We start from the raw sequence: 15,662 nt of genomic DNA on the forward strand, positions 1-15,662 counted from the left end.
AGGCCACGGAAGGAGAGTTGTATGGCATTGAAGCTCGCCTGGAGGGTTGTTAACACAGTGTCAAAAGAAGGGCCAGAAGTATACAGAATGGTGTCGTCTGCGTAGAGGTGGATCAGAGAATCACCAGCAGCAAGAGCGACATCATTGATGTATACAGAGAAGAGAGTCGGTCCAAGAATTGAACCCTGTGGCACCCCCATAGAGACTGCCAGAGGCCCGGACAACAGACCCTCCGATTTGACACACTGAACTCGATCAGAGAAGTAGTTGGTGAACCAGGCGAGGCAATCATTAGAGAAACCAAGGCTGTCGAGTCTGCCGATGAGGATGTGGTGATTGACAGAGTCAAAAGCCTTGGCCAGGTCAATGAATACGGCTGCACAGTATTGTTTCCTATCGATGGCGGTTAAGATATCGTTTATGACCTTGAGCGTGGCTGAGGTGCACCCATGACCAGCTCTGAAACCAGATTGCATAGCGGAGAAGGTATGGTGGGATTCGAAATGGTCGGTAATCTGTTTGTTGACTTGGCTTTCGGAGACCTTAGAGAGGCAGGGTAGGATAGATATAGGTCTGTAGCTGTTAGGGTCAAGAGTGTCCCCCCCTTTGAAGAGGGGGATAACCGCAGCTGCTTTCCAATCTTTGGGAATCTCAGACGACACGAAAGAGAGGTTGAAAAGGCTAGTAATAGGGGTGGCAACAATTTCAGCAGATAGTTTTAGAAAGAAAGGGTCCAGATTATCTAGCCCGGCTGATTTGTAAGGGTCCAGATTTTGCAGCTCTTTCAGAACATCAGCTGACTGTTTTTGGGAGAAAGAGAAATGGGGAAGGCTTGGGCGAGTAGCAGAGGGGAGCGCAGTGCTGTTGACCGGGGTAGGGGTAGCCAGGTGGAAAGCATGGCCAGCCGTAGAAAAATGCTTATTGAAATTCTCAATTATAGTGGATTTGTCGGTGGTGACAGTGTTTCCTATCTTCAGTGCAGTTGGAAGCTGGGAGGAGGTGTTCTTATTCTCCATGGACTTTACAGTGTCCCAGAACTTTTTTGAATTTGTGTTGCAGGAAGCAAATTTCTGCTTGAAAAAGCTAGCCTTGGCTTTTCTAACTGCCTGTGTATATTGGTTTCTAGCTTCCCTGAAAAGTTGCATATCACGGGGGCTGTTCGATGCTAATGCAGAACGCCATAGGATGTTTTTCTGTTGGTTAAGGGCAGTCAGGTCAGGAGAGAACCAAGGTCTATATCTGTTCCTGGTTCTAAAGTTCTTGAATGGTGCATGCTTATTCAAGATGGTGAGGAAGGCATTTAAAAAAAATATCCAGGCATCCTCTACTGACGGGATGAGATCAATATCCTTCCAGGATACCTCGGCCAGGTCGATTAGAAAGGCCTGCTCGCTGAAGTGTTTCAGGGAGCGTTTGACAGTGATGAGTGGAGGTCGTTTGACCGCTGACCCATTACGGATGCAGGCAATGAAGCAGTGATCGCTGAGATCTTGGTTGAAAACAGCAGAGGTGTATTTGGAGGGCAAGTTTGTTAGGATGATATCTATGAGGGTACCCGTGTTTACGGAATTGGGGTGGTACCTGGTAGGTTCATTGATAATTTGTGTGAGATTGAGGGCATCAAGCTTAGATTGTAGGATGGCTGGGGTGTTAAGCATGTTCCAATTTAGGTCGCCTAGCAGCACGAGCTCTGAAGATAGATGGGGGGCAATCAGTTCACATATGGTGTCCAGAGAACAGCTGGGGGCAGAGGGTGGTCTATAGCAGGCGGCAACGGTGAGAGACTTGTTTTTAGAGAGGTGGATTTTTAAAAGTAGAAGTTCAAATTGTTTGGGAACAGACCTGGATAGTAAAACAGAACTCTGCAGGCAATCTTTGCAGTAGATTGCAACACCGCCCCCTTTGGCCGTTCTATCTTGTCTGAAAATCTTGTAGTTGGGGATGAAAATGTCAGAATTTTTGGTGGTCTTCCTAAGCCAGGATTCAGACACGGCTAAAACATCCGGGTTGGCAGAGTGTGCTAAAGCAGTGAACAAAACAAACTTAGGGAGGAGGCTTCTAATGTTAACATGCATGAAACCAAGGCTATTACGGTTACAGAAGTCATCAAAAGAGAGCGCCTGGGGAATAGGAGTGGAGCTAGGTACTGCAGGGCCTGGATTCACCTCTACATCACCAGAGGAACAGAGGAGGAGTAGGATAAGGGTACGGCTAAAAGCTATGAGAATTGGTCGTCTAGAACGTCTAGAACAGAGAGTAAAAGGACGTTTCTGGGGGCGATAAAATAGCTTCAAGGAATAATGTACAGACAAAGGTATGGTAGGATGTGAATACATTGGAGGTAAACCTAGGTATTGAGTGATGATGAGAGAGATATTGTCTCTAGAAACATCATTGAAACCAGGTGATGTCATCGCATATGTGGGTGGTGGAACTGAAAGGTTGGATATGGTATAGTGAGCAGGGCTAGAGGCTCTACAGTGAAATAAGCCAATAAACACTAACCAGAACAGCAATGGACAAGGCATATTTACATTAAGGAGAGGCATGCTTAATCGAGTGATCAATAAGGGTCCAGTGAGTAGAGGTTGGTTGGGGTCACGGCGATCCAGACAGCTGGCCAGGTAGATGGCTATCGGTAGCAAGATAGCATAGGATGGAGGTCTATTTTTAGACACCTCGTGCGTTTCCGTCGGTAGATTAGTGGGGTTCCGTGTGGTAGAGGGGATCAATCCAATTGGCAAAATAGATATAGTGACCCAAAAAATAAATAAAAAAAATAAAAAAATGTGTCCGATATACTTATTCAGATAGCAGCCGATAAGACAGCTAACGATTAGCGGGCCCCAGATGAACGTTCAGGTAACGTCGCGACGGAGGTGCTAGTTGGATAACTCCCTCGGGCAGATAACGTCGGCAGTCAGTCGTGAAGGCCCGGTGGGGCTCCGTATCTGCAGCAAAACAAAAAAAACGGGTCCGGATAGGTGACTGTAGCCCAGGAATGGCTGATGGAACTCCTCAGCTGGCTAGCTCCGGAATAATTTAAGTTTGCTCCGGGATCGATGTAAGCCAATAGTCACACGGTTTGCAGCTAGCTAGCTGCGAAATCAAGGTGCAAATGTCCAGAGCCTGCGGCTGAAATCCGGGGACACTGAGAAAAAAAAGGCCCGGTATGCTCCGGTCCGAGTCGCGTTGCACAAAAGTGCCGGTAGGTTATCGAGCTAAAGGAATAGCTGATGACCACAAAAAGTGGGCAGCTGAAACACCAACGCTAGCCAGCAAACCGGCTAACTTCTGGGCAGCTTCAGATTAGCTTCTGGCTAGCTTCCGGCTAGCTTCTGGTTAGCTTTCTGGCTAGCTTCTGATTAGCCCCTGGCTAGCTTCCACTGTGGATTTTCAGATTTGAGGTAAATAATACTTTTGTTTTTGTAATTGTTGAGGCGGGTTGCAGGAAAGCTTTTGTAGTTGAGTTCTTGGATAATAAAATATATAAAAGATATGCGAAGAAAGGTGTAAATATATATATATACAGGACACGACAATACGAGGACAAAATGACGTCTGAACTGCTAAGCCATCTTGGAAGCTATGGAACATCAACAGTTGGGGCTCACTCTGCCGCCATCACCTCCAAAATCCTTCATGAATGAGCCATCTGATTCAATGAATGATGGAGCTGAGTTTGCCTTTTTACCCAAATTTTCATTGAAGGTACTCCAAAGCTTTTTACTATCATTCTTTATGCCATTTATCTTTGTTTATCAGTGTAGTTTCTCCTTCTTTTTATTCAGTTTAGTCACATGATTTCTCAATTTGCAGTACGTTTGCCAATTGGTTGAGCAGCCATTCCTTTCCTCTCAACCATACCATTTTTCAATTCCTCATCAATCAACAGGGATTTAACAGTTTTAACAGTCATTTTTTAATGGGTGGATGCTTATTAGTAACTGGGATAAGCAATTGTGCTAATGTGTCAATGTAGCGTTTGGTTGCTCCTCATTACACACCACGGACCATCAAATATTCTTTACATCAACAACATAGGAATCACTACAAAACTTATTGTATGACCTCTTATTAGGCGCAGCCTTTGGAATTTTGGTTTTCCTAGCTATGGCTACTATATTGTGGTCACTACATCTGATGGACTTGGATACTGCTTTAAATGTATTTTATTTATATTTATTTAACCTTTATTTAACCAGGAATGGCTCATTGGGATTTAAAATCTATTTTTCAAGAGTGTCCTGGCCAAGATAGGCAGCACCAAGTCATTACAAAAATTACAGACAAACAACATGAAAAACTACAAGTAATCTAGTAAAAACCATAGAATTCACAAGAGTATAACAAAAATCAAAAACAGCTAATTAAAAACATTGACAGGTCAGGGAATCAGTCTCAAGATCATTCATCAGTGATTTAAAAATACCAGTCGGGACAAGTTCTTCCAGTTTAAAAGTATTTTGTAAGGCGTTCCAAGACGATGGCGCAGAGTACATAAAAGCCCTTTTACCAAATTCAGTTCGGACATTTGGAACAGTTAGCAGGATAAAGTCCAGCGAACGAAGAGAGTACCCACCACATTTCTGAACAATAAAAATGCCCAAATAAAAAGGTAGTAAACCCAAAATGGCTTTATAAATAAAAAATGTACCAGTGACTGAGCCTACGAGTGACTAGAGAAGGCCAGCCAACCCTGGTATACAAAGTGCAGTGGTGCGTAAGGGTTTTGCAGTATAAAATAAATCTCAAAGTGCCATGGTAAAGGGTGTCAATTGATCTCAAACACTGAGCGGAAGCATTCATATATAAAATATCCCCATAGACTAGTAAAGGCATAAAAGCACATTTATGCAGCATTAGTTAAGATTTGATCAATAGATGTTGATGAATTCATTCCTGTGCTTTTTTTAACTACCCTGGTAGGTTGACCGATAACCTGAACCAGGTTGCAGGCACTAGTTACAGTTTTAAGCTTTCTCTTGAGTGGACAGCCTGATGAAAGCGTGTCAATATTTAAATCCCCCAGAAAATAAACCTCTCTGTTGATATCACATACATTATCAAGCATTTCACACAGGTTATCCAGATGCAGACTGTTAGCGCTTGATGGTCTATAGCAGCTACCCACCTGAATGGGCTTTAGGTGAGGCAGATGAACCTGTAGCCATATTACTTCAACAGTATTTAACATGAGATCCTCTCTAAGCTTTACAGGAATGTGGTTCTGAATATAAACGGCAACATCTCCAACTTTGGCATTTCTGTATTTTCTGTAGATGTTATAACCATGTATTGCTACCACTATATCATCTAAGTGAGTTTCAGAGATTGTCAGAATATGAATGTCATCTGTTACTAACAAATTATTGATTTCATGAACCTTGTTTCTTAAGCTACATGTTTTTTCATTGCTTTACTGGGAAGCTTAGCAGAGGTAGACATGCTCATGTTATTTATGTTAGTACAGGGTGATCTGCACACATTGGACTTCCTACTAGGGCACACTGTCTCAGTGCTAACAGTATAACTCTGGTTCATAGGCACATGATTACTGCATACAATAGCTGTGGGATCAGCAGAGGCATTCAGGGCAGTAAGAGGGACATAAATGAGGTCTTCCAATGCCCCTGGGATAATGTACATTTGCTGAAGCATTATGACAACTCAGAGATACAATGGTAGGGATTAACTGAACTGAGCTTGGGTCATTGATAAGTCATTGACTCAACGCAGCCTTATAATGCTGTGAAAGGATCCAGGAACCCAAATGATTTGGGTGGATCCCATCCTCCTCATAAAACGAGCTTTGTTTACAGAATGTATCGAAATTGTCAAAGCACTTTACACCCACAGAACTGCAGTTGTCTCGTAGACAGTTATGGAGGCTAAAAGTCTGCTGAACCGTTCAATGCCTCCATTTTGGGAGAGCAGAGGGCCAGATATTATGGGGAGTTTGTTGGTGTCAAGGTGTGACCCAATAAGTTATTTATAACCCATCTTCCGCTGTTCTGAGCTGCCCTTCATAATGTCATTGAATCTCATATGAACTATGATAAACTCTATTTCCTGATCCTGGTTTAAAATGTTTGGGAGCAGCTTATTTATGTCCTGTACTCGTGCTCCTTGATAGCACAACGTTTTTGCTCCAGGGACTGAGACATTTCTCACAATTGAACTGCCCAATACAACGGCCTGAGAGGGGAATGGAGAAATTTGCCCATTCCTACCCCTCAAACAATTTGTTGAACCCTTCACGGGCCTAAGGGGAGGAGGATAGCGTACTTTCGTTGCTCCCAGTGATAGGTCTAGACCTCCCACAGCAGGCAGTACCCCGTCAGATCCAGAGAGAGGGAAAGGAGCCGGAACTTAATGACAAAGCCGCTGCTGGAGTCAGCGTCGCAGACACAGGCAATCCCAACGATGAAGGTGCAGACATGACTAGACATGACGTTGACTTGAAATATCTTCACGTCCAGAATAAAAACCAGGCTTCTGTCATAAGTCAATTTAATGAAAAAATATATAAAGAATTACAGGGGGCAGTTTGGAAAAGCGAATCCCGTATGAATCATCCTCTGGAATAAGGCACATGCTAGGATAGTAATTACATAACAAACATCTATGAATAGGGAAATATAATGTGGCAAAGAATACACTGAGTGTACAAAACATTAAGAACACCTTCCTAATATTGAGTTGCACCCCCCCTCAGAACAGCCTCATTTAGTCGGGGCATGGACTCTACAAGGTGTTGAACGCGTTCTACAGGGATGCTGGCCCATGTTGACGCCAATGCTTCCCACAGTTGTGTCAAGTCGGCTGGATGTCCTTTGGGTGGTGGACCATTCTTGATACACAAGGGAAACTGTTGAGCATGAAAAACCCAGCAGCGTTGCAGTTCTTGACACAAACCAGTGCGCCTGATACCTACTACCTCACCCTGTTCAAAGGCACTTAAATATTTTGTCTTGCTCATTCACCCTCTGAATGGCACACATACACAATCCATGTCTCAATTGTCTCAAGGCTTAAAAACCCTTATTTAACATGTCTCCTCCCCTTCATCTACACTGATATGAAGTGGATTTAAGAAGTGACATCAATAAGGGATCATAGCTTTCACCTGGATTCACCTGGTCAGTCTATGCCATGGAAAGAGCAGGTGTTCTTAATGTTTTGTACACTCAGTGTAGGCTTATAGGGTTAGAGAGTACATCACATCAACCCATGGGATCTGTCAAGGCTACGCACAGCAGAAATATGACTGAAATATTCTAGTTCCTACACCACCTTCTATATTCAAACTATAGGCCTTTTATAACTTGATGAACAAATATGCAGCACTTTGCTCATGCCAGTCCTCTTTCGAAGGCAAAATTAGTCTTCCTAGCCGGACTCTGCAATAATGAGGCGATGTGTATGTGTGTGCGCAGCTGTTTCAGCGTGTTGTGGAAGTCGAGCAAGAGTAGACTCCAAAAATCCTGGAGTCGTTCATCCCTATAGCCATCTAGCTTGCTAGTAATTCTAGCTTTGTTAGCTATAATTATTTTGTATGGGAACATCTGAACAGTACGACACACCTGGTTAGTTTGCTAACCTTAAACATTAGCTAGCAACCCATCTAGAACATAGATGGCTAGCTAGCTCACTACCAGAGCTGGCAATTTAATTAACGTTAGTAAAAAAGCTAAGTTACGCTGTCCATGGGGCTGAAGCTACTGTGATATAGACCTGGTGTCTCTGGCGCTGTCCATGGGGCTGAAGCTACTGTGATATAGACCTGGTGTCTCTGGCGCTTTCCATTGCGCTGAAGCTACTGTGATATAGACCTGGTGTCTCTGGCGCTGTCCATGGGGCTGAAGCTACTGTGATATAGACCTGGTGTCTCTGGCGCTGTCCATGGGGCTGAAGCTACTGTGATATAGACCTGGTGTCTCTGGCGCTGTCCATGGGGCTGAAGCTACTGTGATATAGACCTGGTGTCTCTGGCGCTGTCCGTGGGGCTGAAGCTACTGTGATATAGACCTGGTGTCTCTGGCGCTGTCCGTGGGGCTGAAGCTACTGTGATATAGACCTGGTGTCTCTGGCGCTGTCCGTGGGGCTGAAGCTACTGTGATATAGACCTGGTGTCTCTGGCGCTGTCCGTGGGGCTGAAGCTACTGTGATATAGACCTGGTGTCTCTGGCGCTGTCCGTGGGGCTGAAGCTACTGTGATATAGACCTGGTGTCTCTGGCGCTGTCCGTGGGGCTGAAGCTACTGTGATATAGACCTGGTGTCTCTGGCGCTGTCCATGGGGCTGAAGCTACTGTGATATAGACCTGGTGTCTCTGGCGCTGTCCATGGGGCTGAAGCTACTGTGATATAGACCTGGTGTCTCTGGCGCTGTCCATGGGGCTGAAGCTACTGTGATATAGACCTGGTGTCTCTGGCGCTGTCCATGGGGCTGAAGCTACTGTGATATAGACCTGGTGTCTCTGGCGCTGTCCATGGGGCTGAAGCTACTGTGATATAGACCTGGTGTCTCTGGCGCTGTCCATGGGGCTGAAGCTACTGTGATATAGACCTGGTGTCTCTGGCGCTGTCCATGGGGCTGAAGCTACTGTGATATAGACCTGGTGTCTCTGGCGCTGTCCATGGGGCTGAAGCTACTGTGATATAGACCTGGTGTCTCTGGCGCTGTCCGTGGGGCTGAAGCTACTGTGATATAGACCTGGTGTCTCTGGCGCTGTCCGTGGGGCTGAATCTACTGTGATATAGACCTGGTGTCTCTGGCGCTGTCCGTGGGGCTGAAGCTACTGTGATATAGACCTGGTGTCTCTGGCGCTGTCCGTGGGGCTGAAGCTACTGTGATATAGACCTGGTGTCTCTGGCGCTGTCCGTGGGGCTGAAGCTACTGTGATATAGACCTGGTGTCTCTGGCGCTGTCCGTGGGGCTGAAGCTACTGTGATATAGACCTGGTGTCTCTGGCGCTGTCCGTGGGGCTGAAGCTACTGTGATATAGACCTGGTGTCTCTGGCGCTGTCCGTGGGGCTGAAGCTACTGTGATATAGACCTGGTGTCTCTGGCGCTGTCCGTGGGGCTGAAGCTACTGTGATATAGACCTGGTGTCTCTGGCGCTGTCCGTGGGGCTGAAGCTACTGTGATATAGACCTGGTGTCTCTGGCGCTGTCCGTGGGGCTGAAGCTACTGTGATATAGACCTGGTGTCTCTGGCGCTGTCCGTGGGGCTGAAGCTACTGTGATATAGACCTGGTGTCTCTGGCGCTGTCCGTGGGGCTGAAGCTACTGTGATATAGACCTGGTGTCTCTGGCGCTGTCCGTGGGGCTGAAGCTACTGTGATATAGACCTGGTGTCTCTGGCGCTGTCCGTGGGGCTGAAGCTACTGTGATATAGACCTGGTGTCTCTGGCGCTGTCCGTGGGGCTGAAGCTACTGTGATATAGACCTGGTGTCTCTGGCGCTGTCCATGGGGCTGAAGCTACTGTGATATAGACCTGGTGTCTCTGGCGCTGTCCATGGGGCTGAAGCTACTGTGATATAGACCTGGTGTCTCTGGCGCTGTCCATGGGGCTGAAGCTACTGTGATATAGACCTGGTGTCTCTGGCGCTGTCCATGGGGCTGAAGCTACTGTGATATAGACCTGGTGTCTCTGGCGCTGTCCATGGGGCTGAAGCTACTGTGATATAGACCTGGTGTCTCTGGCGCTGTCCATGGGGCTGAAGCTACTGTGATATAGACCTGGTGTCTCTGGCGCTGTCCGTGGAACTGGAAGTTGACTGGCTGACTTCGATTGCTAGCTATCTAGCTAACCAGCTGACAGCTGTACAGCAACGTGACTGACGGGCCAGTGTGAGACAAATAACTTGTGTTAAATTATTAACACAAATACTTCAACAAAATGAATCTCAGTATTCTTATTTACATAAAAAGTGCACCAGTTTTTCTTTCATTTCAAAGAGGTGGGCCCGCTTAATGATGGACCAGGAAAGTTAAATCTGTTTCATTCCATAGTAGCCCCAGTCTTTCATCAAGGCGGCAACAGTTCATTTACATCTGTGTCTAAAGGGGAAGTCTGAGATTTAGGCCACACGACCACCAATCACCAAACAGAAAGTAAAAACCAAGGAGGATAAAAATGACATCTCAACTGACACAAAATCGGACAATGAAACCCAGAAGATTGAGAAACAGACTGCAGGTAACCTTGCCATTTTCAAAGGCATTGAAAAGGCCAAACTGCTTCTGAAATGTAACACTGCTGAAAATCTAGAGTTGGCAGGACTACCTGTCAACATGGATAGCGTTCCCTAGGGCACCCCAGGAAGCCACAGGAAACCCCTCTGCGATGTAAACCCAGCAATACCCACCCTACCAGGGGACTGTGTTCCAGAACAGCTCCTAGATGAGTCATAGCAGGCTCAACAGGCCCCAGAGCACATACCCAGTACTGGCAAATGCCAGCTCCAGACATGGCCACGGGCCGATGTTTACCCCGTTGCCTCAGTGCAAAGAGCCACAATGTTTCCCCAGACCATGTCCCAACAGGCAACAGATGATGTCCAATGGCCATTGACCGGTATGGGGCAGGCTCATGGGGAAGGCTACCCAACCATGTCTTTGTTCCAAGTAAGATTGATTTAGAAATAGTTTATCTTATCAGTAACATTTCACCCCAACTAAGCATGGTGCAGTCCTTTACATATTTTATTAGAATGGAATATTGTTGTTTTAATCTATAACATGTAGCAATGAGCAGCACCCATGGAAGATCTAACACCAGCTTAAATTGAGTATGTCACTCATTCAGGAGAAGAGGTTCTTCCACCATGAGGGAATGCTTCACCCATCCTCAAGACTCCTTTTTCTAGAATTTAATCAACTTTTCCTTGACAAATAATGTAGTTTTGTCTGGTGTCCATTATAAACTATAAAGAGTAGCTAGGTTACGTCCACAGAACCACAGCGCTGTCGATTTTCACAATGACGCTGTCCTTGGTGTTGACGTTAAATGTGTCCGCCTGTGCGGCGGGTCTTATTTTCTATTTCTAATTCAAAACTTTAACTATGAATGATCATTATTTCACCACAATCTAGCCATATTTTGTTTGTAGTAGCGTTGACAACATTGAACTGTGACATGCCCTCAAAATTATATTTCAGAATGGTAGCGTATTATGAAGTTATTATGACATAACTGCAGATCGAACTGTAGAAGTCTGGCGAGCTATAGATATGTAGTCTGGCGGTCTCAAAAGTAACAACGTGTGTTTGATGTCTGCAGAACATAGCTAAATAACATTGAATGCGTCATTTATCTGGTATTTGCATGTAATTCTTGACTAATCTGTGGCTGGACTATTTTCAGGTGAGCTCAAATTTGGTACTTTAGATCAGTGGCTGTGGAAGATCAGTGGCTGTGGAAAATAGGCTATGTCTTCGTGTGTATCTAATAGCAACCCCTACCAATATTTATTCTGAATCTTTGAGGCTTTGGCGACCCATAAGCATGTCAAGGGGGCAATATGATGTCATCCTTCCTTATGGTCTGACTACCATGCTGGAGGGTTTGTCCCGGGCTGTACTGAAAAAGAGACCAGACAACATTAAACTCTTCGCTCTTTACTATCTGACAGAGCTGAAGAAATTCAAAAATGGTAGGAACAAATGGACTCCACCATTATGCATTGCATGGATTATGCATTGACAATGATTGAGATGTTTTTCTTGCATCTAGAGAACCCGTCCTTTGGGATAAAGAAGCTTGTGGTAGATTTCCACAAAGATAGGGGTAAGGAACAAGGCAGGAATCACATTTCATTATACCAAGAATGCCTTTGTCACATGATTAAATTGACGTGTAGTACAATCACTAGCCTATAACATCAAATACAAAAGTACTTCCATACAATTCCATATAGATTTATTGGATCTCTGTGAGTAGACTTCTCTAACGTGCATAGGTTCTTTCTTTTTAGCCGAGAGTTTACACGACGATGGTTTTGAGGAAGAACTGAAAATGATTGGTTTCGAAGGCATACGACCAGAGCTCTCGAGATTAACCAGGGAGGAACCGACATCACCATCACGTTCAATTCCAGATAGGGTCAATAGGATTCCGTCCACAGCGAAGGGGGACGCAGTCCTAGCTACACTTATAACGGAGAGCAATGTACAGATCAACGGTCGCCAAGATAATTACGCACGACCCAAATCTGCCCTCGTGGTAAGTCAACCGGGTATTTCGCCTGTTACAATTGACTGGAGACTTAAATCAAGCAGTGTAAAACATCAGTCGGTGAACGCACGAGGGCAAGAAGTTGAAGTCAAACGAGGTGGAGCCCCCAACAAGCCCGCCAATACACGATCAAGCGGAGGTTCGGAAAACGGGACGGTCGGAGACGCACCTGTCCAGGCGGCCAGTAATCCATGCACTGAGAACAAGGTAACTCTAATCACACCAAATTACAAAGAAACACGCGACACACCATGTAAACATGTCGACGAGATAAGAGAGTTAGTCCACGACCTCAGCAAAGCCCCAGAACAACGTGAAACAATACTAATGACCGAAGGGCTTCCATCTCCAAGAGGAGATGCTTCCACAATTCCACATTCACGGTCTCCCGGTGGACAAAGAGCTGCAGCAACAACGACCGGACCTAAGAGGGAAAGCCACGGTGTCAAAACACAGGTCATTGCGACCACTAACCGACGAAGAGTTCGGATCGATGCATGGGCACAAGTGCCAGGGAAATCCTTCACCCGGAGCTCAGCCGCTAGACCTTCAGGGTGCACGGATGAGAGACGCTCACTCAACGCTGCAGCAGTTGTGCATTCTGAACAAGGTATTTCGAAAAATGTACTTAATTGTCTTCTTGCCATGAATGATCAATTAAACATGTTTTTTAAATACATAAATCAGAGCAGCAGTATAAAAAGATGGCATAATAAAATGGGTTGGTGATGTTTCCTCTTTGTTTTTGTCTGTCAGGCTATCAAGATACTGAGCACCCAAGAGATTATGAAGTGTCACCAGAAACAAACCATGACTACAGCCATGACAACGAAGCATGGAGAGGTCAAAATATCAGTAAGGGCGAGAGTCATGGAAAAGTAATCGTTCCAATACAATATCATGCGCCATGCTGTTGCGCTCAGCGAAGGTATCCTCAAGAGTGCGCCTGCCACTATTCTACGTCACAAGACTACAGTTATTGCCCCGGATTACCGACCCACCACCCAGGTTTACTGCACAATCAGTGCGCATACGACTACTCGCCTGTTTGTCAACCTCAAATAAACCTGTGCCACTGCGCCGCAGAGAGCACCGTGCCTCTTGCCATACATGTGCCACGGTGCGTAAGGGTCAGGCCTCACACTACTGGTCGTTTGAAGCAGCAGACGCAAATCAAATCCTGTCGGACTTCGACAACAACTAATTGCTGGAATGAGAGCCCTGCAGTGACCAGGCTACGATGCGCTTACCCTACCCTGATGTCAAGCAGCTACTATCCAACAGACAGTGATTCCTATTGTCTGCCTTTGCAGCCGAGGTCAACGATGAAATACGTTCCTGTCTATGTACCGATGGATGACCATTCCGTGCAAAAAGCCCTGACACCTGCTCACCTCGCAGCCTACGTACCATTCAGCCACGTGATGGAAGCTGAGGAAGGAAGGAGGGCGCGTCCTAGTGTCCCCTTCAAAAGGGTCACTTTAAGTAAACCTTGGGGTGGCTTGCACTAACGTGGGTCAGCCAACTTGTGATGGCTACATGGATTTTTGTCATCAATAAAACATGTGAACAAAACACTCTTCTTAATGATCTGTATGGAACATAGATTCATTTAAAACTCGTGACCACCAGGCCAGAGCCATGCCAAAAGTAAAATGCATTTCATATTGTAGAGAACATTTTTATTTAAAAGTTACATGTTATAGGGGTATTTTTTTATTTACTAAATTAAAGCGTCAGATTAATCATTTGATTGTACTACCTTGCCATACATTTTGTCATATTCCATATATCATACACATTCTTGGAGACGTTTTGACCTCAAACTACCAGAAACCCTGTTACCAAGTTTTTTTTCTTCCGTGACAATGACACAATATATCTCTACCATACACTAGCCCTATTGTTAAAATCATATCAACAGTCCATACCTTTGATCACTCTTTATTATGACCCATGTCCTATATGGGAACTCTTCACAGTTGAATAGAGGAATGTAAAAGGAAAGCTGTTGGAGAATAGACCGGGATACACTTCTGTTTAGCTTGTACATACAGCGTCCCTTCAGATAGTTGCATAGCTGAGTTCATAGCTTACTGCTCTACAAAATGTAACTACCATAACCAGTGGAGAAGTGGGACCTTGAGTTCATTTTCTCCCGCAATGATTGACATGAGAAGATTTTGAAGTAGTGTAGATCAAATCATCTAAGCAGCATTGTAACATTCAATAGTATGCATTGTACAGGTATTTTTTGATCCTACAATCAATAGAGCAATAGACCTTGATGTTCATAAAAATATTAACAATTCACCATGTTAATGCGCATGGATGGACTAAACAACAAAATAAAATACAAGTAGTCAGAATGATAGATCAGTAACAGTAGGACTGTGGGATAACACATTCAAATATCAGAAATTAAGTGTTATAAACTAATAAATCCCAACCACATGTACAGTGGGGAGAACAAATATTTGACACACTGACGATTTTGCAGGTTTTCCTACTTACAAAGCATGTAGAGGTCTGTAATTTTTATCATAGGTACACTTCAACTGTGAGAGACAAAAATCCAGAAAATCACATTGTATGATTTTTAAGTAATTAATTTGCATTTTATTGCATGTCATAAGTATTTGATACATCAGAAAAGCAGAACTTAATATTTGGTACAGAAACCTTTGTTTGCAATTACAGAGATCATACGTTTCCTGTAGTTCTTGACCAGGTTTGCACACACTGCAGCAGGGATTTTGGCCCACTCCTCCATACAGACCTTGTCCAGATTCTTCAGGTTTTGGGGCTGTCGCTGAGCAATACGGACTTTCAGCTCCCTCCAAAGATTTTCTATTGGGTTCAGGTCTGGAGACTGGCTAGGCCACTCCAGGACCTTGAGATGCTTCTTACGGAGCCACTCCTTAGTTGCCCTGGCTGTGTGTTTCGGGTCGTTGTCATGCTGGAAGACCCAGCCACGACCCATCTTCAATGCTCTTACTGAGGGAAGGAGGTTGTTGGCCAAGATCTCGCGATACATGGCCCCATCCATCCTTCCCTCAATACGGTGCAGTCGTCCTGTCCCCTTTGCAGAAAAGCATCCCCAAAGAATGATGTTTCCACCTCCATGCTTCACGGTTGGGATGGTGTTCTTGGGGTTGTACTCATCCTTCTTCTTCCTCCAAACACGGCGAGTGGAGTTTAGACCAAAAAACTCAATTTTTGTCTCATCAGACCACATGACCTTCTCCCATTCCTCCTCTGGATCATCCAGATGGTCATTGGCAAACTTCAGACGGGCCTGGACATGCGCTCGCTTGAACAGGGGGACATTGCGTGCGCTGCAGGATTTTAATCCATGACGGCGTAGTGTGTTACTAATGGTTTTCTTTGAGACTGTGGGCCCAGCTCTCTTCAGGTCA

Source organism: Salvelinus alpinus, chromosome 6 (assembly GCF_045679555.1).
Source record: "Salvelinus alpinus chromosome 6, SLU_Salpinus.1, whole genome shotgun sequence".
NCBI lineage: Eukaryota > Metazoa > Chordata > Actinopteri > Salmoniformes > Salmonidae > Salvelinus > Salvelinus alpinus.